Source organism: Cavia porcellus, unplaced genomic scaffold (genome assembly GCF_034190915.1).
Source record: "Cavia porcellus strain 051 isolate PalLab524CR breed Dunkin Hartley unplaced genomic scaffold, mCavPor4.1 scaffold_17, whole genome shotgun sequence".
Lineage (NCBI taxonomy): Eukaryota > Metazoa > Chordata > Mammalia > Rodentia > Caviidae > Cavia > Cavia porcellus.
Window position 1 is genome coordinate 41,820,049 of NW_026947500.1, and position 27,816 is coordinate 41,847,864.

The 27,816-nt window shown below is 51.2% G+C and overlaps 3 long non-coding RNA genes across 4 annotated transcripts; 1 reads left to right on the top strand and 2 right to left on the bottom strand.

The window, feature by feature from the left end:
• Positions 1-157: 157 nt before the first annotated feature.
• Positions 158-6,989, bottom strand: LOC134470943 (uncharacterized). The gene is made up of 3 exons (XR_010040215.1): positions 6,884-6,989; positions 6,547-6,712; positions 158-5,877 (listed from the first exon to the last, which is right to left on the bottom strand). It is a non-coding gene; the product is annotated as an uncharacterized LOC134470943 (long non-coding RNA).
• On the top strand, positions 6,130-21,145 carry LOC134470944 (uncharacterized). Its single transcript, XR_010040216.1, has 3 exons — positions 6,130-6,529; positions 6,614-19,908; positions 20,467-21,145. It is a non-coding gene; the product is annotated as an uncharacterized LOC134470944 (long non-coding RNA).
• On the bottom strand, positions 10,984-27,816 carry LOC101787419 (uncharacterized). 2 transcript variants are annotated; one of them, XR_002790054.2, is made up of 4 exons: positions 27,456-27,816; positions 19,151-19,347; positions 13,128-13,283; positions 10,984-11,650 (listed from the first exon to the last, which is right to left on the bottom strand). It is a non-coding gene; the product is annotated as an uncharacterized LOC101787419 (long non-coding RNA). The 2 variants fall into 2 exon arrangements; XR_001200201.3 differs by having other exon boundaries at positions 19,151-19,246; positions 27,456-27,796.

Genomic DNA, 27,816 nt, shown 5'->3' on the forward strand with positions numbered 1-27,816 from the left:
ACTTGAGCCGCGACTGCGGTAGGTTCTGCCCTCTTTGATAGTCGGACATGGGAAATGAATCCCAGGAAACAGTTCCCTAGGTGGCCTTGTATAAGTGGGGCTTCCCAGGGCTCTCTTCTTAAAGGAAATCTCTGAAATGAGTTTATACTTTCACATCTTTGGGGTTTTTCTGATTTCTGACATGTCCCCAAGTTGTCTTTCCAATCTTACTGGTGCAAACTACTTGGCTTTTTTAGTGGTGTTGATCACCAGCAACCTCATCCCCCTTAGCAGTACCTCAAAACACACTCCCTTTCTGGCCAAACTGCAAAGTTTTTCATATCTTTCCACTCTGCTGTTTTGCTCATGATTCTCACTATAAATCTGCCCAAAGCAGCCAGCCGTATTCATGTCACCGCCAAAAGGCTGTGCTGCCTTGAAATTTCCTCCTCCAGATAAACCAGTCTGTCACATGGAAGCTCAGTGTCCCATAAAGTCTCAGGGTGTGGATAAAATGCAGTCAAATTCTCTTCTGTCGTGTACCAAAGAAGCCACTAGTCCAGTTCTGGTCAGAGACCTCACTTCCGCCTGAGAGCTCAGGAATGGCCTTTGCTGTCCACATTCCTGTCAACATTCTGGCCTGCTGTGTCCTCACCAGAACTGCTCTTTAATGTCCACTATTAGCAGCATCCTTTCTCCAGCCCCAGTCTCCAGTGTTCTCCAGACTTCTCCATAGACTAATAACCCCAGTTCTTGTTTTCTGTACTAGTCAGTTCCCTGTCACTGTAACAAGACACCTGAGATAAACAGCCCCTGAGGAGCAGGGTTACTTTGGGTCACAGTCTGGGAGCTATCCGCACATGGATGGTGGTCCTGTTGCTTTGGGACCAGTGTCCAGGCAGCACAGCATGGGGGGGAACGTGGCAGATAAAGCCTCTCACCTCCTGGCATTTGAGAAGCAAAGAGGAAAAGAAACCCCAGTTCTAATATCCTCTTTGAGGGCACCCACTGTGACTTCACTTCCTCCATCTAAGCTCTGTCTCTTAGAGGGTCCATCACTTCCCAGCAGCACCATGAACTGGAGGCCATGCCTTTAACACGAGAAGCATGGGGTGGATATTTCCGACCCAAACCCTAGCCTCTCCCAAGGGCTCCACCTCCAAAAACCATCACACAGGGCCAGAGGGGGACACAGGCATCCAGACCCTGGCGAAGCTCTGTATCCTTCACCAGCTGTCTTTCCCTTCTGGCCGGGATGGGTACCTGTGCCACCATCCTGGCCCACACCGTTAGTTCCACGCAGATGCAGGCTGTGAATCCTCCCCCACAGCCATGGTGGAGTTAACACTGGGCCCTGGCATGGGAGAAGCCCCCCTTTTCCCTCTCTGCTCCTTTTACCCATCTACTTGAACCCCGTGGCCACACACCTGGCCAGCTGAGCCTCCTTCCCGGAAACGCTGGTCTTTAGCTCACTCCAATTCGCAAATGATTCACCTCCACCTGCACCTCCAGGTCTTTATCCAGCCTGCCTCTTCCCAGGCTGGCGCCCACCCCTCATCTTTACCTTGCACTAGGATCTTCTCTGTCCCCCCAAGAGTCCCTCATCACCCCCTGCTCAGCCACTCCTCCCACTGCTCCGGACACTGATGAGGCCACCACTGGGAGGGTGACTCATGGCCTGGGATGACCTCAGAATCATGTGCCTCTTGCACAGCTGCTGATGGAGGGTACGTCCCCAGAAACCCTGAATGTTTAATTGGTCTGGGGCTTGCAGGGCACCTGGAGGAGTCTAACGTGTAACGGAGGTTGAATCACTGCCATGCACCCAAGAGAGCACACCGGTGCCCCTAGCTTGTTGCAGCAGCTGGACCTGCCCGTGCAGTGCTTTTGTGGATTTGTTTGCATGCTGTCCGTGTCTCCTAAGAGCTGGTGGGGGGATCAGAGCAGTTGCCAGGGGCCACGCACTGCACTGAGTGTTCACCGGCTTTATCTCATTAAATCTTCATGGCACTCCTGGGACACGGGTCTTTTTATAATCTTAGTTTGGGGGGATTGTTTTTCTTCAGTACTCAAGATTTTGAATGGAGCTACATCTCCAGTGCTTTTTACATTTTTTATTTGGAGACAGGGTCTCACTCAGTTGCTCATGCGAATTTGTAGTCCCTCCTGCCTCAGCCTCCCGGAATGCGGGGATTGCAGGCATGCACCCCCACACCCAGCTGAGTTTGGGGAAATTAAAGCTCACAATGTGATGTTCCATCATGTCTGTGTAGCTGATCAGTGATAACCCTAGAATTTAAACTCCAGCTGACCCCAGAACCTGTACAGATCATGCACTTTCTGTATAGCCACACCCCTGTTGTCATGGCCCTCATCTTCTGTGCTACCTATTTCCTCTTTGTCCTCACGTCAAGCCCAGAGGCTTGCCTGACCTCCTCTGTCACAGACATATCTTCCCATCACTGCTCTTCCTTGGAGCGGGGAGGGAAGAGAGGAAGCAGCCAGATACGAAATACAAACAAACCCTGGCTTTGAACCCAACCAGCCACAACTGTGAAGACAGGAAACCCATTTCTACTTCTTAGAGCAGCAAGGATCCTAAGTAGAGGGACAGAAGCTACTTGGTCAGCTTCGCCTCTTGGCTGTGTGACCGTAGACAAACGCTTGTCTTCCCCGAGCCTTGCCTCTGAAACAGAGATGGGAGACTCACTTGCAGAAGAGATGTGTGGCTGGATTCCATGAGTGTGGCAGCAGCAAGTGACAGAGTTTATTAGTATAAAGACTCAGGGCTCCTGGAGCCTGACTTCTTTTGGGTCGCCATTGCCAGCGGCCAGTTCTCCCTTCCACCCACCGTGCACATTGGCCTTGGGAAGGCAGTGGAGGTGACAGTCTTGAGCAAAGCATCTCTCCTGCTACCCAGAGCCACAGTGCCTGCACCCTGGTCATCACATCCGCACCCCGGACTTGGCTTCTGACTCCAGCCTTGTCTAAAGAGCTGTGATGTGCAGCCATGGGCTCGAGCAGCAGACACCCCCGTTTTCCTTGGGGTTCAGTGTATGGAGCGCGAGCTACAGTGAAGAGCAGCGCCTGTGACAGCCACTGGGCCGAGCCCCAGGTGTCTTCCCTCTCCCTGGAGCTGTGGCAGGCAGCCTGAGACGTCATTTGTGTTTGGCTATGTTGAAATCACAACAGCTATTAAACCTATCACGGATCTCGGCATTTAATGAACAACAAAACCCTCTGTCACTACAGCACAGTGGATAATCACATTTCAACACAGTCGGCTTCCCTGGATTTCTATGCACAGAAGCTCCTTGGCTGACTTTGGGGGTTATGTCCTGAGGAACCCCCAGCAGCTGAAAATGCCACCAGCCAGTAATATGTTTACTACCTGACTTGGTGGTGCCTGCTTGTAGTCCCAGCACTCAGGGGGCTGAGACAGAGGAATGGCTATGAGCTCAAGGGCAGCCGGGGCTACATAGTGAGCTCAAGGCCAGCCTGGACTGCACAGTGAGACCTTGCCAGAAAAGACAAATACAACTGTTACATGAGTGCATGTTATGGATTAGGTCTAAAATGACCCTCAGATCCTCATACATTTGGAAGGTGCCTGGATCTTGAAAGTGTTATACTCATAGGTAGATTAATCCACCAATGAATCCAGACCTAAACATGCTGTTGGGAGGCGAGGCCTGGGAGGAAGAGGCAAGTGGCCTGGAAGGGTCTGTCTCCCTGCCTAGCCCCTCTCTTTCTGTTTTCTTTCCACCATGATGTGAGTGGCTGTCTTCCCCCGGGCCCTTCCCCCAGGCTGCTTCTGCATGGACCTGGCCAACCATGGGTGGAACCTTCTGAAACCGTGAGCTCAAATGCACCTCTCCTCGCCTAGGTTGTGAGTATTAATCATTGTGTCTCTGGGACAGGAAGTTAGAGAAGACGGGTCATTTGGTTGGGTGTGAGTGTAAAGAACCAGCTGAGGCAGAGATGTGGCAGCCATGGAAGCGATGCCTAGCCTAGCACGACCTGTCACCACTCACCCGCTCAGTGGTACAGGCAGCGTGAGCTAACTCACTCAGCCTTCTAGCAGCCTTACAAGGAAGGCACTGCCAGAGAAACTGAGGCAAGAAACTCAGGACCTGCTCTGGGGTGGAGCACTCAGCCCTGCACTCTATCAGTTTTGGAAGACTCCTTGCTAAGAGCCACTCTGCAGAGCCACTGTTCTGGGACCTTATACTTGGACAGCACAGAATCAGGTTGTGTCAGTGGCACCCAGCGCTGTCAGGATGCAGCCTTGGGAGACCAAGCCAAGAACATCTCAGCAACTCGGCCCAACCCAGGCAACTCAGCAATTAGGTGAGGCCCTGCCTCAAAATAAAAATTAAAACGGGGTGGGGATATAGCAAAGGCCCTGGGTTCAATCCCAGTATCATGCACACACACACACACACACACACACACACACACACACTCACAGGCACTCATACAGGCTTGTGATGTAGCTCGGTGGGAGAGCACTTGCCTACCCTGGGCTCAGTCCCCAGTACTGAAGAAAAAAATGTCAAACAGAAAGAAAGCAGCACTCACCCACCCCAGGTGTCCAGCTGAAATCCAATTCAGAGCCTACATCTTAGCATGATTCCCTGGCGGCTCATGAGCTAGCGCCCTGACAGCTTACAGGCAGCACTCCAGGCCCCAGGGACAAGGAGTCTTTCCTCAGGGAGGAAAGCAGAAGCGAATAAACATCCTGAGCTTGTCTAGGCCATAAGTACTCTCCCAAGGGAAAGAGGCAGCCGATGATGTCAGGGAGGGCCAGGTGGCCTGGGCTCATTACAGAGGAGGGGCAAGGGAAGGTGGCCCGAGGCAGGGACACTGGAGTCCAGAGCCAGGGTGCGGGGAGTGGCCTGTTCCCTTAGGGCAAGGCCGGAGGGGCCTTGAGCACACCAATGAGAATGTGGAGGTGGGGGACAGGGGATGGGACTCAGACATGGTGACACCCACGTGCGGTGCATGATGAGGGGAGAGTGGTGGAAAGACGGCGATTAGAAAACAGTGCAGAGGACACCACGAGACGGGGACAGAGATGCAGAGGGGGCTGGCGGAGGTCGAGGTCTGCTGGTGCCAAGGGCTGCACGGAGAGCTTTGGCTCTGCCACACCAACCATGCACACACACACGTGCAGGTCACACATATGCTGAACACACACAGGCACATGCACGTGCTTCATGCAGGCACGTACACACTACACGCAGGCATGTGCACACACGTGAAGCACACACAGGCACACACACACACACACACACACACACACACACTTAGGGACTGGGGCTACCCACTGGGTCCTCCATCCATTCTGTTCACTGGCTCGAAAGCACCACACACACCTGCCTGTTGGAGCCTGAGTTCAGAGGAGGCAAAATCTCTTCCTGCGGGGGTGAGAGGGGAGACTCAGTGGGGAGAGGGCTGAGCTGGGTGTGTGGGATGGGGAGGACTTGGTTGTCTCCAGCAGGGGTTCCCCAAGTCCTAAATCTGTGGCCTATTGGAACCAAGCCGCACAACAGGAGGTAAGTGGTAGCAATTGGGCAGAGCTCTCTCTACAATTCCAGCCGCTCCCGCTCCCATCGCGGGGCATCACCGTCTGAGCCCCGCTTCGGCTTCTGGTCAGATCAGCTTCGGTGTTCAAATCTCAGGAGTGCGGCCTCTGCTGTGAACTGCACATGCGCGGCTGGATCTCGGCGTTCGAAATCATTCCCACCATAGGGAGGGGACTGTTTCCCACAAAATCAGTTCCAGGTGCCAAAGATGTGTGGACGGACCATCGATGTAGACGATGGGTCAGACTGGGTTTGGGAAAACAGCAGAACCACATTCCTCGTGGGGGACGGGAGGAAGTGCGCTGAGAGGCTTTGGAAAGCAAAGGGACAACAGGGAACAGCACGATGGGGCCTTGAACATGATGAAGGCTGTTAAAGGGTTGGACCAGATCGAGGACAGCCCAACAGCAGAAAGTTTAGAATTAACCGTGTGGCAAGTGGGAGCCATAGAAGGTTCTATCCCTACCCACCACCAGAACCTGAGCCCAAGGAGCCACAGGCATATGCAGACCTCATTACCAAAAACCACACTCATTGCTGCTTTAGGAGACCTGGCCCTGGCTTTGGTTCTCAGCTGGGCCTGCAGCCACATGCCTCTGAACTGGGTCACATCCCCTGGTCAGAGCTTATGCCTCAGAGCAGAGCCTGCTGTGTGGGAAAGCAGAATCTAGCAACAGCCAACCCTGAGGACAGGTGGTGCCCGCTGGAGGGGTTCAAGGCTGTCAGCTGGGCTGCCGACCTGCCCAGAGGCTCTGCGGATGGCAACGGTCCCCTCCCAGCTGGCCATCGAGGAAAGCCAGGGAGCTCTCTCCCAGGCTCTCGCCAGCTGGAACGGGCACCCACAAAGAAGCGGGCACCGCCTGAGGCCAGCTGGCCCTCTGTGCCCAGCAAGAGCCGAGCTCCCTACGTCACTTCCCTGTCATCTGTCGACAGGGATGATTCTCTACACCTGATCGCTCTGGGTGAGTATTTTGCTTACCTGTAATGACTTAGTCTGTGGACTTGTTCAGTTCCCGAATTCACCCTGGGCTCTGTGCTCTGTGTAGTCAGGATGTGTGTGTGGCGGGCGGCCCAACGCGCAGGAGCTCAGCACGCAGTGGCTGATTGTCCGAGTGACCACTGGGAGGCCCCAGTGACAGCATGTGCTGTTGAAGACAGGAAGGTGCAGGAAGTAAGTAGATATTCACTCCCTCGCTCTGGTCCACGTCGCTAAGGTGACCACACTCAGAATAGCAGGGAGAAGCCGAGAGACACCGGCGGGTGTGCCCAACATGCAGTGTTTCAAAGAGCCCCACGGAGGAATCCTTGACATTTACCGCAGCAGAGGAAGCATTCGGGCAGACACTCTCGTGTTCCTAGAAAGGAAGTCCTCGGTGTCTCGTCAGTGTCTTCCTATAATTAGTGTCAGACTGCAATAGTAATTATACAATTAGTTATGTCATGTAGAATATAATTGATAAACATAATGTTATCCCAGGGAAAATAATGATGGGCTAGAAAGTTCATTTGGAAGAGAATAACTGAGAAACTGTGGGACCAGTGGCATGTGGCTCAGCGGTAGCACCTGTGTGGCATGCACGAGGCCCTGAGTTACAGCCCCTACACACACAAATCCTGTGATTGTGACAGAGATTATTATTATTATTATTATTTGGTATAGGAGATTGAGCTCACGACCTTGCACTTACCAGGCAGGTGCTTGAGCCACTGAGCTAAATCCCCAGCTAAGCAGATCTTATCTGCTGGAAACCTGGCCTACTATAAAGTGCAGATAAGGAGGACAGTGTGGGTTGTGCCCAGGAGCTCCTGCTCTGGTCAAGGCTTAGGAAGCATTGGTGATGTGCCCCTTCTGTTGGGTGCTGTGGGCCCCCACTTGAGGACAGTGTGACCCCTGCCCCCACGGGCCTGGCTGTTCCCCATCTCCCCTCTGGCTGTGAGTCCTGTGACCTCCCGAGCCTCTTCCCCCATCCAAGTCCCCAGGTGGGGTTCAGGGCAGCACTCCAGGGAACCAGGGAATGAGGCTGCTGAAGCCTTGGTGCTCTGCAGGGGGTGCCTGCAGGAACCCACAGTTGGTGATTATTTTATCCCATGAAAATGACAGTGAATAGGTGGACTGTTCGCTGGTTTGGGGGGCCAGGAGAAGCCCCGGGCACTTGCTCCGTCCTGGCCGCGGTGCTCTTGGCTCCGGTCCACAGAGCTAGTATCCCCTGGGCAGCAGGGAACAGATGGAGGTGGAGCCTCGGAGTATTGTCCTGGGCCCCTGCTCCTCCTCTGCCCTCAGCTGGCTTTCCAGGTGGTTTTGTGGTTGTCTTGTGATTGTTTTTCCTGATCCAGCCCCACGGGCGGCCCTCCCTACCCCCTTCAAGTTCAGACTTGCAGAAGCTCAACCAGGCAGCCAGAAGCTCGCAGACCTCCTCGGTGGGGAAGGGCTGCTGTCCAGGCAGCTGTGTGTCTCTGTTGCCTGCCTGGGGTGCACCTGTACCTTGCAGATCTAGGTTCCCACTCAGCCAGGCTCCCCACATCCCATGGGTTTCCAGCTGGGATAGAATAACGTCTCTTGGGACAATTTGCCGGGAGTGACTCTGAGAGCACGGTGACAGAGATTCTCTGTGTCCTATGTGCCATCAGGGCCGCCCAGGTCCCCGTGGGACTGCCATCATGACCGTCCCCTCTGATGGGGAGAGCAGCAGCTCGGGTAGAAGTGGGATGCTCTGAGGTGGCAGGTGGATTGGTGGGAAGAGAACTGGATGGGAAGTCCTGTCATGGTCCCTGGGTTGGAGTCATCGAGTCCTAGAAGCTGTGGTGACTGTGATTTGGCTGAGCTCTCTGTCTTCTTGAAGCCAGTGTCCTGTTTGTCTGTGGTCCTCATGAGCATGGCCATGTGTCCTGGAGGTGGCCCTACACTGCATAAAGGAGTAGGGGCCACAGGGACTGGGTAGAGTCATGGCCATGTGACAAGTGACCTTGCACTATAGCACTGGATGGGGCTTCATCCAGAGGGCTCTACCCCATCCAGCTGGGCCTCATCCATGGTCACTTGGACACGGAAGGCATGAGTACCTGGACATCAGTAGAGACAGAACTTAGAGATTGGGCAGAGTTGAGTGTCCCTTGCACTGTGCTCCGTGTCCCTGAGCTGTGCCATCCATCCCTTTCCTCCCTGGCTGGTAACCTGTGCCAACACCCATTTCTCCCATCTCTGTAAAGGGTACCATCTGCCCCACATTCCTCAGGCTCCACGCACAGGGTCCTGCAGTCCTCCCACTCGGAGGCGGGATAAGAGGATCGCTGCAAGGTCCTGGCCAGCCTGGACTACAAGGAAGATCCTGTGTCCAAAAACCCAAAGGAAAATAAAAGCCAGAGAAGCCACCTGGCTCCCTGGCTGCCTCCCTTCCACACAGAAGCCGGAGCCAGAACAGCTGAGAGTGTGCAGGTCTCCGTGTCACTGAAGGCCTCAGCCCCAGCCTCCCAGGGCAGGAGGCGAGGCGCGGGGCGCCCCAGGTCCCCAGCCCTCCGCACCGGGAGGCTCCTGTCTCGGGGAGATGTGCTCCACTTCCTGCTCAGCGTTCCCTGTAACGATGGTAACGCTTCTGCCCCATTTCTTGATTGGTTCAGAACTCGGGGAGGAAGGGAGACCTTCACAGCGCCCCCAACCCCCATAGAAACACCACCACTCGCACCTCCGTGGCGTTTTATAGGTCAAAGAACTCTCCTATTTATAGCCTCCTGGAATCCTCTCTTCAGCTGCACATACAGTGGTTATTATTAGCCTTTCCTTTACTAATAAAAAATGAATACAGAATTCAGGCAACGCCTGGAATTCAGAGCTCACAAAATTTTACCATCACAGCGTGAGGTTTGAGTTCCTATTAAAATTGTTTTTTTTTTTTTACTAAATTATGATAGTAATCAAATCATGGTGGCATCGGTGGGGGGAGAGGAATTCAGGTCAATGTAAGACCCACTTCCGGGGTGGTGACCAGACAGGAGCAGCTCAGGGGAGTCTCTCTGTTTACACCTGTGATGACACAGCATACACACACTCCCCAGATGAGCGTGCAAACTCGGTGACATCTGAACAAGGTCTGTGGTTGTTAGAGGATGGTATTGTTTGTATCAAATCGAAGTTCCTGATTTTGAAGCTGTGCTATGGAGACGTAAGATGTTAGTGTTGGGGGAAGCCCGCTGGGGAAGGTACACGGGAACACTGTATTAATTTTGCAGCTTGTCAGTCTTATTTTATTTCAAAATAAAAATTTAAACACATGCGGCTTCCACTGGAAAGAAGGTATTAAGTTGAATTCTGAGAAGGCAAATGAACTTCCGCTTCCCTGCCGATTGCAGTCCATTCCCAGGGATTCTCTGGATCACAGTCCAGTGTGAGGGACTCTGGAACCACATCAGGGCCCAGGGGGAAGGAGTGCATTAATCGATTGGTGATGTCTGCTCTGGACTGCAGAAGTGACTTGGGGGTCCTGGAGCAGGCACCTGCTGTCTGTGTGCACAGTTCCTGGTAGCTCTGCTGGGCCCACAGCAGTGACAGCAGAAGACAGTCCTGAGGGAGGGAGGAGGAGGGCGGCAGGTGCGCTCAATGATTCCCTTTATGCCAAGTTTAAGAAGAGGCAGCAGGAAGCCACGGAGGCTTCTCATGGGGAACGACCAGCAGGCGGCATGCAGGTGATGGCACGGTTCCCTTTCTTCATAGGAGCTTTGGTTTCCCCCGTGTGTGTGTTCGCTACAAGTTATTGACCTGCACTCTAAGACCTGTGCATTTTATTCTCTATCAATTAGACCTCGATGATTAAAAATAAAGAGGAGCACAGGGCAGGTCTGTGCAGTGAAAACTGTGCCCATTGGGAAGCAGAGTGGGAAACTCTCGGTCATATCATTGCAGGGAATTCCTCCTGGTGGGATCCAGTGTTCAAATGGACGGAGTTTTGCTGTACCCTTGGCCATGGAACTGTGTGGGATAAAATCCCAGCCCTGTCACTGGCTAACTGGGTGCCCTTGGGCTACTGGTTAATCCTCGTGCCTCAGTTTCCTCAGCTGTCACATGAGGGTAACAAGAGTGCCCGCCTCCTGGTCTCTGTGAGTCCAGTGACTTAATCAGAGAGGAGTTTAGAAGTGCATCGTGGTGTACAAGAGCTGCTGCTGGGTGATGACTACTCTGCTCTTTAATTTGTATTAGTAGTGTTTTCAGTACCTAATGATTACATGCGTCAGGGAGCTGGTGCATGCACAAATCACGTCTCGGTTCTGTTTTCATCCCCTTCCCTTCTCCTTCCTTTTCTCTCCTTTCATCTCTGGTCCTTTTCCTTTTGCAAAAGATCCGTGTCCTTGTTTCTCATTATCTATTTCTCATTTTGAACTTCATTTACATTTTGGGTTTTTTTCAAATAAAAGAAGCCATGCGATATTTAAGCTTATGTGACCGATTTATTTTACTTGACATTATGATCTCAAGGTGCATCCATGTTCTTACAAATGACTCGGGTTTATCATTCTTGACGGCATGGTGGCATTCCACTGGGTATAAATACCACACTTTACTACGGCTCCTATGGCTGACAGTTGTCCCTGTGAACACTCTGGTGCCAGGTTGAACCCGAAAAGCTTCCTGCGGCATAGCTGAGACTTCCTGGGTGGAAACTCGGGGAATGAATGCTCCAGGAAGGCAACAGGGATATAAATAAATGCTCCTTGGCTCCCTGAAGTTAAGTCTGAGCCCTCAGAGTGAGCTGTGGCCCAGGCCTCACCTGCTCCCATTCTGTGCCCTCAAGTGCTGGGTGAGTGCATAGAGAGGTCACCCACGCCTCTGGGGATTCATTTCTTCCTCTTGGGCAGCAGAAGGGGATCCAAGCCCTCCACCCTCCACCTGTGTCCTTTCCCCAGCTGCTGGTTTGAGAGCCTTGTTTGCAGGGTCGCTGGCCTCCCTCCTTTGGGGTTTAGTCTTTGGCTGGGGCCAACGTGGAGCAGCCTGGTGGGTGGCTGGGTGCTGTTTCTTTCCAGGAAGAAGTGTGGGCTGGACCCAGCAGATCTGGCTGAACCGGGAGGGGAAGCAGAAGTTGTCCAGGGGCCCTCGCCTTGGGGAGAAGGAAGGAAGCAGTGGTCAGGGGCTGGCTGGATTCCAGGTGGCAGGGGATGGCCAGAACTAGGTGCCTCTCATCCGCCCCCCCCCCCAGGGTCCCCAGAGACAGAGGAACAGGAAGGAAAGCAGGCCGCAGGCTGTGCAGGTGGCTTGGGGGCAGTACCGAAGTTTCCACAGAGCCAGGAACTCACCCACCAGAGAAGCTAGTAGTGGAGGGGGCTGTCCACAGGTGCTGGGAGACCAAGGCTTCCTTGGAAAACCAGTCTGTCTTTATTTCACTGTCCACCCATGCACCCAAAGCCTATGTCCGTCCACCTCTCTGTCCACCCAGAGACATTTGATTGTGTCCATGTTGTGTCAGGCAGGAGGCGTGTGCAGGTGGATACAGAATTTAAGATCAAAGGGCTCCTTCCTACTCCGGGATCCAAATAGGATCCTGGTGCTTACAGTACAGTACTGACCACACAGTGGGACTCAGAGAGGGACAGGATGCTGGGTGCACAGAAGAGGGACACCTGGTCCCTGTGCCACTCAGGGCAGGCTTCCTGGAGGAGGAAGCCATTGTGAACGTGGAAGATCTAATGTGCTATGGTGGGGTCCAGGATTCTAAGAGGCAGGTGGGTCTTATCCAGTATCTCCTGCCCCAGCTGGAAGCAAGTGCCGTGGGGCAGACAGAGGCACAGGACAAAAGGATTCCTCCATCCCTAGCTGCAAGGAGGAGCTGCCCCTACAGAGCAGGACACGGGCTTTGTACCGCTGTGAGAACAATCAATAAACCTCTGTTATCTTAAGCCATGCATGTGGGGTGTTCTTTTGCAAGAGCGCCTCATATTTCCTTAAAGAATGCACCCCACACCCTGTGAAGACAGGGAGAGGAGGGGAGGAGTGTGACAGAGGGAACTGAATGTGTTCCAGCCCTAGGAAAGGACAGGAAGGTGTACTGAGCCCACGCTAAGCCGTAGGGGCTCCATCATAAGCCAGTGGGGTCCCCTGGGCTGGACCCTCAGGCATGCGTGTCTCTTCCCTCAGGCTCAGAGATCCCAGGTTCCTGAATCACTGATCAAAGTCCCCAATCAGTGAGTGGCATTTGGGGCTCAAACCCAGGTCCCCTAAGCACCCAGGAAAACCAAATAAATGTCCCAGATGTTCTGGTTCCCCTTCTGGGGAAGCCCAAAGAGGCTTACACCGGCTACGTGAGTCCACCCACGTCAACCAGCTCCCACCCGTGGCTGGGAGGTAAGGGAAGTTACCTGCTCCTCTCTCCAGCAATCTGGACAGAGTGAGCGGTGGGGCACCCAGCTCCCCACTGTCCCCCACAGAAAGCTGGAAGCAGACATGGCTGCTGCCCTTGGCAGGGTTGGCCTGGCCACACCAGGGCACCCATGACAGGCAGGAACGACTTGGGCTTCAACAAGGGTCCCCACTTCTTTGCCACTGCTCCCCATTTTTGAAACCAGAATGTTCCGGATTACCTCTGTCCAAGGCCTTCCTGGGTTCTGCAGAGACCTCTGGTTTGGATAGAGCCAGGCGTGAGGCTGAGGGCAGAGCTTCTGGCACTCCCCACTCTCACCCTGCCCTGTGAAGAGCAGCCCCCTCTTACCGTGCTCTGCTCCCCCAAAAGGCAGCATCTGAAGAGAGAAATTCACAGTTTAACAATTTGGGAAAAAAAAAAAAAAAAAGAACTAGTCACGTCCAGTGCTCAAATTCTCTAAATGGAGGCTCTAGTTTCAGAAAAATGAAACACAGTTGATGAAAACACAGGCACATAAGTGACAGAAAATGGTCTGCTTGCCATTTGTATCTGCCTGTAGGCATCTGCCCATCTGTCCATCCATCCATCCACCCACCCATCTGTCCATCCATCCATCCGTATTAGTTACTTTTCTCATTGCAGAGACCAAATAACCAACATCCAAAGGTAAAGGCGGAAATGTTTCATCAGCTCCCAATTTGCAGAGGCTTCAGTCCGTAATCAGCTGGCTCCACGGCAGGGTGGCATCGCAGGGGAGAAATTGTTCATGATGGGCAGAAGGTAGTGAAGCAAGCGTGGGGGACGATGCGTCTCCGTCTGTCCCTTACATCATATCCAGGCTGCCCGGATTAGGATAGTGCCAAACCAGTCAGTGGACTGACTTAGTGATCATCGATCCTTAACTCTAGCACCCTTAACCCTAATATCGCACCACAAGTCAGTTACACACTCTAGATCCAGCCACCTCTGAACGAACCTCATCTGTGGCCACATGAGGCTTGGGGGACATCTAGACCCAGGTCATAACACATCCAGCCAGCCAGCAGGTACTTGAGGCTCCTGTGTTTTGCCTTATTCACCTTGGGGCCAAGGTAATCTCTTCTAAGCCTTGGCAACATGGAAGAGAAGGAGCCCGAGTTCCACACAGATTGGGGTGCAGCTTCCTTTCTGCCCACTTCTGGCACTGAGTCTGAGAGAATGGAAGCCGTACTTTCTCCCTCTGGGCCGGGTAGGGGCACACCAGGTTGTGCCTTCTCAGCACCGAGTGTGTGTTCTGCAGCAGTGAGTGGGGAGGCTCTGGCTGCGCCCCATCTGGAAGTGCTCAGGGCCCCGAGGGAAGCACATCTCTGCTCCCCTTGCAGAGAGACAGCCCGATCGTTGCTGGCCAGAGCTGGCGTCTTCCTCTTCCCCCCATTGTCTGGGAGACCTCGCGTGCACTTGTCCGGGAGATTTCCGCAGGAATCGTGGTGTCCAGCCAGCTGGGCACATGACGCACACCCGGTCTCCACCTCTTTGCTCACCCTCTCCCCCAGTGAGGGTGCCTGCATGTACCTGGTGCCATGCCCACAGCTCACCCGGTCAGTTGTCACTTCCTGAGACAAGCCAGCCCTGAACTGTCTTTATTTTTCATCAGGCTGCCACAAGTTACATGTGTACCCTCCACTTGTCCATTGCCTGCCGCACCCCATGGGCTGCAAACATCAATATGATTGATGCTCCTCGCTGCATGCTGGGCACTTAAAGAGAGGGCATCAGCAGTGAGCAGCTGGGAAATCCTGACCTCCTGACTTCAAGCTTGTATATTTGCTGAAATCACCTACAACCACCTCAGAGTATCAAGCTGCCTGAGTCAGGGTGGGGATAACGCAGGCCAGGCCTTCCCCCCAGAGGGGTGGGAATGAAGGGCCCGGTCCCCGGCCGTATGTGAGTGGCTGTGTATGGATCTACTCATCCCCAAGGTTGTTGAGGGGAACCACTGGACCCTGTAAGCTTCAGAGGCCAGACCCGAGTTCAAGCCCTGGCTCCACCTCTTTCTGGAGGTCTCAAGGCCTCTCTGAACCCTGGTTCCTGTCTGAGCCCGGTTTCATGTGGGCCCTAGTTCCCTCCCTCATTCATGACTGAGGTGACTCCTGTTTGGCTACTCGAGCGCTGGATTCAGGGATGAGCACATAGGACACCAACCCTGCCTGTGAGTGCTGGGACCTTGACCGAGTTACACAACCTTCTGGGCCCTCAGGTTTTCTACTCCTAAGGTTTGTGACATTTTTGTGAGTTCATGCATGTAAGCTGTTTGGATCTGCGCCTGGCACTAATAATGCCTGTATAATTTTATGTGTCATGTTCACCCTTTAAAAATCTGCTATGTGTAGCAGAATGTACCCTTCAGTACATAGAATGTAAATTGAGTCAAATAAAAATGTTATTTGTGTAAGACTTGTCAAATCATGTGTATAAATATGTACAATATGTATACATATACACACACGCATGCTCAGCTGAGAGTGTGATTTTCTTCTGATACACACTTCATAAAGTGAAGATACATTTCATGCCTCACCTGCAGAACATTTGTGTGCAGTGGCAGGTGTTAGTCACAGCTTCTGGAGGTCAGGGACTGCCTGGAGAGCTGAGGATGCTCTTCACCTTGACTGGGGCACGTGACAGAGGTCACAATGGTCCTCTCAGCCGCACAGAACCTCAGTGATTTCCCCCGTGGCTCACTGTTTCCGCCCAGCATCGCAGGGGAGTCCTGAACCACACCCCCGCAGCCCAGGACAAGGTCTCAATTCAACATTCATACTAGGGCTGCATGGTCGTAAAACTGAAGAACCCTAAACTGAATCACTGTAGGCTGGGGACCCTCTGAATCTCCACCCATGTGACCTCACTCTCCAGCCAAGCTGCTCCCCACCAGCTCTCCAGAGACTTCCTTACGTTCTGTGGTCAGTTTGGCCAACTCCCCTCGACCCCTCCACCTGTCACTCCAGATAGGTGCTGTTTGTGATCTTCTGCTCTGACTTGTTTAACCTGTTCTGCTTTCTTTTCTTTTCTTTTTTTTTTTTTTTTTGTGGTACCGGGATCGAACTCACAACCTCATACTTGCCAGGCCAATGCTTAAGCCACTGAGCTAAATCTCCAGCCCTCAAGGACCATTCTTTGTAGTATTCCTTATCATATTTTCTATTCCTCTTTAAAGTATTTATTTTTGTTCTATTTATTTATGGGCATCTTTCAGGACTAAAACACACTCATTTAACCGTCAGCTCCTACCTGGAATTATAATGCCCTTTCCTGTGTGATGTAAGAATTCTAAAATATTAAGCTTCCACTTTAGCATTTTTCAATCTATGCTGCTGTCGTCAGATATGTCACCTCTTTAGGACATAAACTCTACAACTGTAGGGTTGTTTCTGCTTTAACTGTCCACTTTGATAGCTCTGCCGAGGTTTACATCGTAAGTGCATAGTTAATGATTCTTAGTAAATTTATGATGTTGCACAACTGCTGATGTAACTCCATCAGCCCAGAAAACTCCTTAATCCACTTTCAAAACTTAGCATTGTCCCAGCCGTGAGTCATCACTAAGATGCTCCATGGATCTATAGTTTCACCTTTGATCTTTCACATCAATGGAATCGAACAGTGTGTCCGCTTTTGCAATAGATTCTTTTATTTAACACAGTGCAGTGGAAGTAAACTTACATTTCCCTTGTTAAGGAACTGCCAACTTTCTTTCCAAAAAGGCTGAGATACTTTACATTCTCACCTGCAGTTAATGATTACTTTTCTTAAATAATAAGAAAGTAGGAAACACAGTCTTTTGTATTAATTTGCATGTCTAGCTTTTAAGGTGATCTTTCTTCCCTAAAATTAAAGAGCTAAGTTTCTACGTAGAATAATTTCCCTTCCTCCTGAATATCTTATTTTGTGTAGGTTTGCTGGCAATGAGTTCTCTCAGTTGTAATTCATCTCAAAATAGCCTTATTTCATTTTAATTTTTGAAGGATAATTTTACTGGATGTAGAATTTGAGGTGAACAGGATTGGCTTCTTCCTGATTTTCAAAGCTGTTTTCCATTGTTGCTTTGCTTGCATTGTTTTCAATAAGAAGTCAGGAAACGTTCTTATTTCCATGGTCCTGGATATTCGATGATTTAGTTGTTTTTTTTGAGACAGGATCTTTCTTGTAGTTCAAGGCTTTGAACTCACTAGTAGCCCAGGCTGGTCTTGAACTTGTGATACTCCTGCCTCAGCCTCCTGAGTGCTAGGATTATGAGTATACCACCTTGCCTGGTGTCCTATCACATCTTAAGCCTTTTTCTTTTTCTGGTTCTTTAAAGTTATGTTTCATTGCTTTTTAAAAATCAGTGTCATTGTAACGGTCTAGCTGTGGTTTTCTCTGCATTCTTTTTTCTTTGTTCCTCCAGTTACAAGTCTATAAACTGTTTGATCTCACACCAGGGGTGACCAATGCTGTCTTCAGCGTTTTTTCCCAATCTTCTCTTCAGTGTCAGTGTTGGTTTATTTATTTATTTCTTTTTTCTTTTTCCTTTTTATTGGTACTGAGGATCAAACTCACGACCGCCTGCTTGCAAGGCAGGTGCTTATGCCGCTGAGCTAAATCCCCAGCTCCTAGTGTTGGTTTATTTTTGATCTGTCTTCAGGTTTAGTGATCTTTTTTCTCTTGGGTCAAATCTACTGTTTAGTCAATATATTTTCAGTTCCAATATTTTAATTTTAATTTTTTGAATTGCCATTTTGTTATTTTTCAGCTTCCTAAAGTACACTTCTACATCCATTGTATTTTATTCTATAACTATATATATATGTATATATATATATAATAAAACTCTTAAAACACTTTAGAAGAACTATATATATATTTCTATTAACAGTCATTTCTGCATTTATTACTTGTGGTTTTCCTTTTGATTATGGGTCACATTTTCCCTTTATCTCTTGTTTAGTGTTTCATTTTACTATATTCATGGAAATTAGGTATAAAATCAATTGTGTTTGAGCGCGATTCTGCGCTCGTTTTTGTTTCCTAGAAAGTCTGATATGCTCCCCGCTGCCTGTGATGAGACAGAGGGAGCAGCTGACCACTTGGAGTTCTTTGAGCGAGTAATTGAGCTGGGGATGAGAAGGCGCTTTAATTAGTCTGAGTTACCTGTAATTAGCTCAGCCACCAACATCCTCTGCCTTTTTTTTATTATTATCTTGTCAGCATTTGAGGTAGGAGGAGTCGGCTGCAATTTCAGATATTTTGGGTTCTCATTTAAATCCGGTGACTTCGGGGCCCTGCAGTCCAATCACTAGGAGAATGTGCACAACGATCCCTGTTTGCTCTGCTAATGTGCCTGTCCTCCAGCTCTGCCTTCTAGAAGGGAGCCGGGCAGTGCAGGTGAGGAGGCCGAACTGCTGGACTGTGATCTTCCTTGCGTTGGAGGCTGGCCCGTCTTGTGGCCTTGGTGACGTCTTGTACTTGGGATTCTTCCAAACTCTGATTTGACCTGCACGCTGGCCCAAGGCTGGGATGATTTTCTCTTGTCTTTGTACAGCTCTCTGTCAGTGCAGATACACGAAGCGGTGCCTCCCCAGGAAAGGCGGCTGCTCGGCATTTATTTCTTCCTGGAAATCAGTTCGCTGGGGCTTGATTCCCATGTTCTTCCTTAGTTCCACAAAAAGTTTGCTTTTTTTTCTGTTTCTTTGTTGTTGTTGTTGTTGCCATAAAGACAAAGATCTACTACACTCTCGATCTTCAGCAGAGGTGTAAATCGCCATCAGTGTCAGCTATTACTATTAGCGGACACAGTCTTTGGTAAAATAAGCCAGGAAGAGTATAATTTTAGCACTGAAGATGAATGCTATGATACAGAGGTACATGGTTCTCTTGGAATATTCCCTGGCAAAACAATCATTTTGCAGCTGAGAAAACTGGAGACGAGCGGAGGAGCTGATCCAAGGTCACACACGTCACTAGTAGACAGCAGTGTCGGTGTCACCCAATTCCAGAACCCCAGCTTTTGCCCATTCTCCTACAAATGTGCCACACACACAATAAACACTTGATAAATGCAACGACATAAAATATGCGACCCTTATCTGACTTAGGACTGAGGACATAGTACCTGGATAATACAACAAATAATTACTGAATGAAGAAACAAATCCTCACCTTGTCTCTCTCTGTCTCTCTGTCTCTGTCTCCCACCCACCCACCCACACACACCCTCAGTCTGACCTGGCAGAACAGCCTCCTGTTGAATGGTTCCGAGACGTTCCTGGCACACATCGAGCTTCCTCCCCTTCTCATCCGGCAGCCGGGTGCTCTGGGGCACTGGCAAGGGGACAGAAAGGGAAGTCTCCAGGTTTCAGAATGGTCTCACGTTTGCAGACATCGTGCCCAGGGCTTCCAGGCTCCTGGCTGTAGGATGACTTCTGTAAGGTGAACATGCTTGTCTCCTTCGTAATCCATGTGGAGATTTCATTCCTAATGCAATGGCTTTGAGCCACATTTGGGTCACAAAGGCGCTATCCTTGCATGGGATTGATGCTACTCTCGTGGAGGACCAGGTCAGTTCTGGGGACACTACTGATTTCTCTGAGGTCATTGAAGAGATAGATTTGTGCTGGTATTGTCCGGACACCTGAAGGCAGAATGTCTTGTGCTCTGGGTGAGTGATTTGGGGATGACAATGTGCAATGTATCTACCATTGTTGCCCCTTTATTTACATGTTTTGAATTTTTTTTTCTTTTTTTTCCTCTTTGAAATCAAATACATTTGAGGCCATTTGTGGACTGCGGGGTAAGAGAACAAGCAATCACCAAGAAGCAAGCCCTCCCTGAGAATCAGCACCATGTGTGGGCTGCTGGGGGGACAGCCAGACCCCAGCGCCTTCTGGCCCATGGGCTGGGAAGCAAAAAGAGCCAACATCACCCCCCACCCTGACATCACCGGCTGATCTGGAGACACTCAGGCTGAGACGACAGCTATTCAGGTGAAATGCAATTTGATGTTGTGGTGTTTGGTGTTTCACTGACTTTGCAGGTCTAGGGCTGGTGGCCTGATCATCTATTCAGAGGATGGCAGTATGCAGTGTGGCAACTAGGGGTGATCAATCTACTTCTGATGGTGGCAGCCATTGGTTAATTTCCTGTTACCTTATTTTGAAGTCCCATATCATTTACATTGTTTTGTTGGGTTGAGTTTTATTCTAGTGCTGTATGTTTGATTTTTACTATGTCTGAAGTTATCTGCAGCTATTTTGAAGATAACAAGAGGTATTACGGTAACTGTTGTTGATTTCCTATTGTTTTGAAACCCTGTGTCACTTACACTACTTTGTTTTGATTGGCTTTATTCTGTTTTACTTTGCTTGAATTTATTCTTTTTAAAATAAAGTAAGAATAAATACATTTGAAAACAAAGAAGAATCATCCTGTCTAGCCTACTGGGTGTGATGGTGCATGCCTGTAATCCCAGCTACTGGGGAGGCTGAGGCAGGAAGATCACAAGTTCAAGCCCACCGAGACCCTTATGTGTTCTGTTTTTGTAGGTCTCAAAACTCAGCAGCTGAAGGAGGTAGCAGCTTGGTCTAGGAGAGGAAAAGGCTGCCCCCAAAAAGCTAAGGAAGAACAGTGAACCATCGGATCCCATTCTCGGCCATGTTACAGGTGACAACTCCTTCCTGCCCAACAGAGACCTCCAGGCTTGTTTATTCTCTGGTGATCATAAAACAGGGACACCTCCACAGAGACCTCCAGGCACAGGGCACCATCTGTAAATGGGGAGGACGTCCAAACAGTACAGTTGTACATGGAGCCTGAGATCACAGCTGTGCTGCTTCAGAGCCCTGGCATCTGGGCATCTGACTTCCAGACAAGAGAATGGCACAGTGTCTGCTCGGAACTGATGGATAAATGGGCGAAATCTGGAGACCCTGACAACAGTCCTCTCTGCAACTGCTTAAACCCTCCTGCCCACCTCGGGCTCTGGCTCTGCCTGTGTGTCAGGAGGAAAATAAGGGATCGCTGGGCATCCCTGAAGGTCTCTGATGAGAACACAGAGGCCTAAACAGACACATGAGCTTGATGGGAGGATGGTACCCATGCCTGGTTATTATAAATCTCAAGAATGCAGTCATCCTGCAGACAATGCCCTCTCAAACCAAAGACCGATCACAGCAGAAAATGCATCCATAAAGAAAGAACACAGTGCCACAAAGCAAAGGAACACAGGAAGAAAAGAAGGAGGAGGAGGAGGAAGAGGAGGAAAAGGAGGAGAAGGAGAAGGAGAAGGAGAAGAAGAAGAAGAAGAAGAAGAGGAGGAGGAGGAGGAGGAGGAGGAGGCGGAGGAAGAGGAGGAGAACTCCACAGGAGAAATAAACGGCAGAAATAAAAATTTCAGTAGAAGGTTTGGGAGCCAAAGTTGAAGAGATCTCTCAAAAACATTTAGCAAAGTAAGCCTCTGGAAACAGGAGATAAATGATAAAATTACAAGGAAGGTCCAGGAACTCTGCTACTCAAACTGCAGGAGACCCAGCATGAGGGGAAATGTGAGAGGAAATACCAACAAAACAACTGAGGAAAATGTCCTAAAAGCAAGAGGCGTGATTGGTGAGGTTGAAAGGACCTTATCAAAGTGCTGAGCACAGAGAACAAACCACATTTTTAGCACAGAAGATGGAGGGGGAATTTTTTCTGGTAGCACAGAGAAGTCTACAGACTTCTAGATGGGCAAACAAACCCAGAACAGCTTCACGTTTCTCAGCAGCAACACCGGAAGGGTGGAGACAGGGCAACGAAGACTTTATAAGGGCCAAGGATACAGCTCAGTGGCATGGTGCTCGGCTAGGAAGTGTGGGTTTGAGTCCCAGGACCCCCCCACCAAAATAAAAACAAAAAACAGCCTTTACGATTCTGAAGGCAAAGTATTTCTCATGGAGACTTCTATGCAAGCCAAAATACAAAAATATCCTTACATACAAAGCCTCATTGACCTTTTCTTAGAAAACTACTTGAGGATATGTTCCACCAGAGCAAGGGAGTAAACCAAGAAAGAGAACAGTGTGGATCCAGGAAATGCGCATCTGGCTCAAAGTTGGTGAAAGGCTCCTTAACGGATGGGGAAGGAAGATCTGCTAGGTCATCTGCAGAGAGCAACAAGTCCTGTTTGGAAATGCTGGAAGGTTCCAGGAAGGACTTCTTTCAAGACGATAAAATTAGCTGGGCATGGTGGAGTACTCCTATAGTCCCAGCACCCGGGAGGCTGAGGTAGGAAGATCACCGTGAGCTCAAAGCCAGCCTGAACTACATAGTGAAACCCTGTCTCAAAGACAAAACAAAACAAAAAACAAAAACATACAGAAACCCAGATATAAAATTGGAGAAAGCTTGGAGTAAATGACAACCCCAGGAATGATTGGGAAAGTACAGGGTTAGAAAATTAGTAAGTAATATACAGAGATCTAAGCAAATGAAAAAAAAAAAAAAACTGATGACAGTCATACCACTAAACATCAGTCTCCCCTGAATTACAGCACAGTATGGTGGCTCAGGCAGGAGGTAAGTGCGGGAGCTGAGGGTTAGGCATGGAAGAGCTCAGCGGCTCCCGCCTCGGGGAGCAAATGGATGCGGCCTAAACTAGAAACATACCCAGGACTGCAGACACAATCTGTAGTGAAGATAACTGAGGACCAGAGAGGCCCACAGAAGGCACTGGGGATGGCGGCTGCCTCTGGAAGGAAGGGGGGTACTGAAGACTGATTTGTGTTAATTTTCCTCCTAAACATCAGACTCTAAACCAGACATGTGAGCAACTGGGAAAAATTACAAAGCAAGCCAGCTGTGGTGGCCCACGCTGCTAATCCCAGCATTTGGGAGGCCGAGTCAGGAAGATTCCAGTGAGTTTGAGGCTAGTCTGGGCCACAGAGTGGGCTCCATCGAGGCCACCCTATACTATGTTGTGGGAGTCTGTCTTGAAAAAAAATTGAAAATTAAAAGTAGCACCATCAAAGCACAGGTAATGCTGTAAAATCTGAACAAGGTCTGTGTCTGAGTGAATCACCGTGTCCCTGTATGGATTCCCTGATTCGACCTTGGGTCACTGACAGTATCACGATGCGGGGAGGGGAGTCAGGAATCCGCTGAACTATTTTTGTCATTGTTTATGTCTTAAACTATTTCAAATGAAAAAGTTATGTAAAGGCAGTGATAGAGTGCTCGCCAAGTTTGGGCTAGGCTCTGGGTTCCATCCCCAGCCCTGCAGAAGAAAAGTTCCATAAACAAGTGCAATAGGAGAACATGCCAGATTCTGCAGTCTCCAAGCTACCCCTTACTGATGTCCTCTCTGCCCAGAGAGGCCTCCTGGAGGGAAACCGAGGCACCAGACCGCACCGGCCATCCAATCACCACACTTGTGAGTGGACCCATCTGGGACCAGCCAGCCCCCAGCCAACCCATGGTGCTCACAAATCTCTCCTCTTGCTTAAGCCCAGGGCAGCAGAATTTTAACAGCCTACATGGTATCGGTCAGATCCGGAAGAATCCTGGTTCTCCTACTGAGTAGCTGTGTATCTTGGAAAGGTTTCTTACCCTTTCTGAGTCTTATTTCCTCATATAGGATAAGAATGCAGTAGCACACACCTTTGGCTCATGGGTTATTATGAGTTTGCAATGAAGTTGTCCTCACGGGCGACATTCAATGCATTTGTTAAACACATTTGCTACTGAATATTTACTGAGCACCTACTGCATGCTAGTACTGATCGCTGAAGCAATGGGGCTGAACCAGAGAGAGAAAGGCCGCGTGTCACAGAGGGGAAGATGGGGGAGGAAGAAGACAATGGTGCTGTGTGAGGCACTGCCTGACAAGAAATGACTGAGGCAGGATGAGAAGCCACTGGGCCTCTCTGGGGAGGTGACATCTGGGCCACGACCTAGAAGAGGAGGAGGAGGTGGTTTCAGGAAGCGCAAAACAGGTGCTCTGGGAAGAGGGAAGACTTGGGAAGTCCTGGATCCCAGAGCCAGCCAGGGGGAGGGGCAAGCTGGGCGGGAGGAAGGAGCCACGGCTTGATGATTCTTGCAGCTGTTCCTGATATGAGCTCAGGTTAACACCTGACCCACTGCAAATCCTCCATTCGTACTGGATGCACCACTGATGAGTGAGGGCACGGGTGTAACCTGGGCACGGTTTCCATGGAAACCATCGCCACACGCCCTGACCATGAGGGCAGCTCCCAGGTTTCATACCCAGCGGACCTGACTGAACGCAGGCTCACAGCTACCCCAAGCCCTGCGCGGCGGGTGTGTGTTTCTCTTCCTCTTCCACAGCCCCAGTTGTTTGGAAGGACACTGGAGCCCAGCGACAGGAAGCTCTTGCTACCGTGCTGGCCCTGCTGTCCACCCACCTAGCCCCAGCCCAGGGACACAGCTGTCCCCCACCCCCGCCCCCGCTGTGCACACAGCAGGAAGTGGCTCCTGCCAGCTCTGAGATGCACTGTGCATGGGGCTGAGCCACCTGGGCCAGCAGCCCCATAGGAGAGAAAGGCTGAGCAGCCCTCGGACCCCACTTTGCTGTCCCATCAGGCAGCTGAGGAGTTGCAGGTCCAGAAGCTCCTGCTTGCTCTAGAAGGCTCAGGGGCACACCCATGTCCACTCGTGGACCTGTAGACAAGGGTGCCGCTACTAGTGAGACAGACCCAGACACACAAGGACGCGGAGAGGCACACACAGATGCAGGCAGGCTGTCCCTCAAGGAGGTGACACATTCACACTGTTACAGGGCGCACACAAAGCCTTGGACCCACCTCTTCATGCTCCAGCCACACCTCCGTGATAATTGTGAAGGAAGAGACACCTGCGGCCTCTGCCCTGCAGTGCAGGTTAATGAAGCCTTAGCAGGAGGTGGCATCTTCCTGCTGCCATAAAGCAGCCCCAGCCCAGTGGCCTTTGTGATGGGCCCCATGGGGGCACCAGGCCCAGCCCCCACCTCCTGCAAGGCAGATGCAGTGATTGGTTCTCCAGCTCTCTGCCTAAGGGCCTCTCTGGGTGGATCCCCAGGGGATCCCCACCTCTCTGGCTCCAGGTCACTCTCTGCCTATTCCAAGGGCTAATTCAGTCTTCTGGCCAGAGGGAGACTCAGTTTCGCCTTCTTGTCATCCTGGGCTTGGGGCCTTGGCCCTTCTCTCACACACATGGACCTCTCAACCACCCTGGACTTCTGCTCATATCACATATCATATTTTTCACATATCAAGGCCATTTGCTGCCTCTGGGCCTTTGCACCTGCTGTGTCCCCGTCTCCCAGGTCTTTGTTGGGCTCCCTTCTTCGTAGCATTTACATCTCAGCTGGAAGTTCCCCTCATCAGAGAGTCTTGTCTGACCCATTTGGCTATATACAATGTCTCTGGGTGCTCATTCATGTCATTGGGGAGCTTTAAAAAATCATCCAGTGTGGGCCTTGTGCAAATTCATTAAGGATCTCTGAAATGCAAATCTTGAGTGCTGGCATTTAAAAAAAACATAGCTCCACATAGTTCTACTGTGCAGCCACAGCTGAGAATTCTTGCCTCATGGACTGCAGTCAGCAAAAAGAAAGGCTGAGTTCTGTAGCCCCCCTCCAGCATTGCTACCATTTATTGAGTAGCTACTATGTGCCCGACCTGCAGCACCCTTGTGTATTACGAGTCTTGGTGCACACTTGCATGGTGCATACCCTGTACCACGTTTGGTAGAGCACCCATTCCATCCTCCACCAACTCCCTGAGGTGGGAACCTTGGTCATCCCCATTTTGCAGACCATAAGACTGAGGCTCAGAGAGGGAAAGTAAGTCAATGCAAGCTATGCAGCTGGACACCAACAACAGGTCTTGGAATTTGTGTTAGTGACTTTTCTTCTTGCTGAGACCAAATCCCCAGCATTCAGTTTAAAGGACAAAGGTTTATATACTTATTGCTCACAGTTTGTAGAGGTTTCAGTCCATAATCTGCTGGGTCCAAGGCAGGGTGGCACGGCAGAGGGGTGTCACAGAGGAGAAACAGCTCATGGCAGGCAGAAGACAGCAAAAGCAAGCAAGGGGCCTTCATATAGCGTCTTTCTGCCCCTTTTATCTTGCCCAGGCTACTCAGGGTGGGCAGCACTCACACCCTTAATCCGAGCGCCCTTGAGCCCAGCACTGCACCGTGAATCAGTTCCAGCATCCCACACTGTAGATCCAGCCACCTCTGAAAGGCCCCAGCTAGGGCTGCAGGAGGCTTTGGCGGGAAGGGCGTCTAGACGCAGCCGTAACAGGAATTAACCAAGCAGGTCGGCTGCACAGCCTGGCTCTGAATGCCGCCACCAGGCTGCCCTTGTTTTGTTCAATCCTCAGGAACACTTCCTGCCTGGACATTTTGAAGATGCGCAGCCAGGGCTCACGAGTCAGGAGACCTGCCTGGGGTGGCACCCGGGTCACACAGAGGGTACAGGCTAGGAGGGACAACTTCCTCTTACCCTCTTCTAGATTCGGAAACCAGCTTGGGCACATGGGAGCTAGGAGCCCGGGACTGGGCCGGCCACCTGTTGCAGCAAGTGGATTAAGGATGGCAGTGATTGACAGGTAGAAACCACCAATGGGCTAAGTATGGTAGTGATTGACAGGTAGATAGCACCAATGGGTGGCCGCAGTCCTAAATTTTAGAGACCCCAGGGAGAGGATAATATCTAGGTACATGTGCTCCTCGGCGGGGCTCCCGGTAGATGACTGGACCGTGAGGTGCTACAGTCATGGGCAGGTTGGTTCACTGACGATTGCTGAATGTGTTGTTGGGTTGTGGAGCCTGGTGGGCAGAGGGGGTCACTGGGATGCAGCCTGGCAGGGTCTCTCTCCCTCCTTGGCTCCCCCTTCTCTCGCTTCCTGTCCGCCATGCCCTGAGCAGCTCGCCCCCACCAGCGCCCTCTGCCACGCTGCCCTGCCCTGGAGCTAGCCCATCATGGGCTGAAACCTCTGCGAACTGGGAACTAAAATAAACCTCTCCTCCTGTAAGATACAAGCGCCTTGTATTGTGTCCCAGTGGCCAGGAAAGTGACTAAGACAGTCTCATCTCACTAGCAAGGCGCAGGAGCAGATTTTAGTGACTCCCAAGGTCAGGTCGCCAGTCCATGCAGAGCTGAGATCTGCACTCCGGCTGGCTGGTGGCAGAGTCTGCACCACAGTCCCTTGCTGGGACTCTGGTTCCTTAACTACCTGCAGCCCCGTCACGTGCTCTGTGGCATGGGTCCATCTCTGTCACAAACACGGAAAAGACAAGCCCCAAATCCAAATGGAACCCTGTCAGACCAGGAACAGAGAAAGCAGCCTTGAGTATGTCCCTGGTGCTTTGAAATGGACCCAGCAGTGCCTGGTGCTGAGAAAACTAGAAGCCCAAGCAAGAGCCCTGCATGGACTGCTCCCTGGTCACCCGGGGCGTCTGCTAAGCTGGGTCCAGGGCCCTCGGTGACATCATCTTCCTGACACCAGCCCCAGCCTCACACACACCCCCTCTCGTCCCCCAGGCTGGGGCCCACCTGGAATGTGATGTGGACGCAGGTGGTGACATTTGGAGGCCTCCAGCCCGCAGCTCGTCCAGAGAGACACAGGGCCCCAGCAGCCCCTGGGGACCGGAGCTCAGCGCCAGCGCTTCAGATGCCTAGAACCTCGAGCTGCGTCACGCTGAGCTTCCATTAGGCGTAATTGCTGCTGGCGGAGGAGCGGGGTTAGGGGGGCGGTAGGATACAGCCGCTCAGGAAGCAGCCGGTGCGGTGAGGGCGGGTGCAAAGAGGCGGGGGAGGGAGGGGAGGCGACGTCTGCAGACGCAACTGACAGTGTGGGTTCCCGCAAGGCCCCCACCAAGCTCCCGTGGGAGCCGGCCCCCTCTCCAGGACGGGA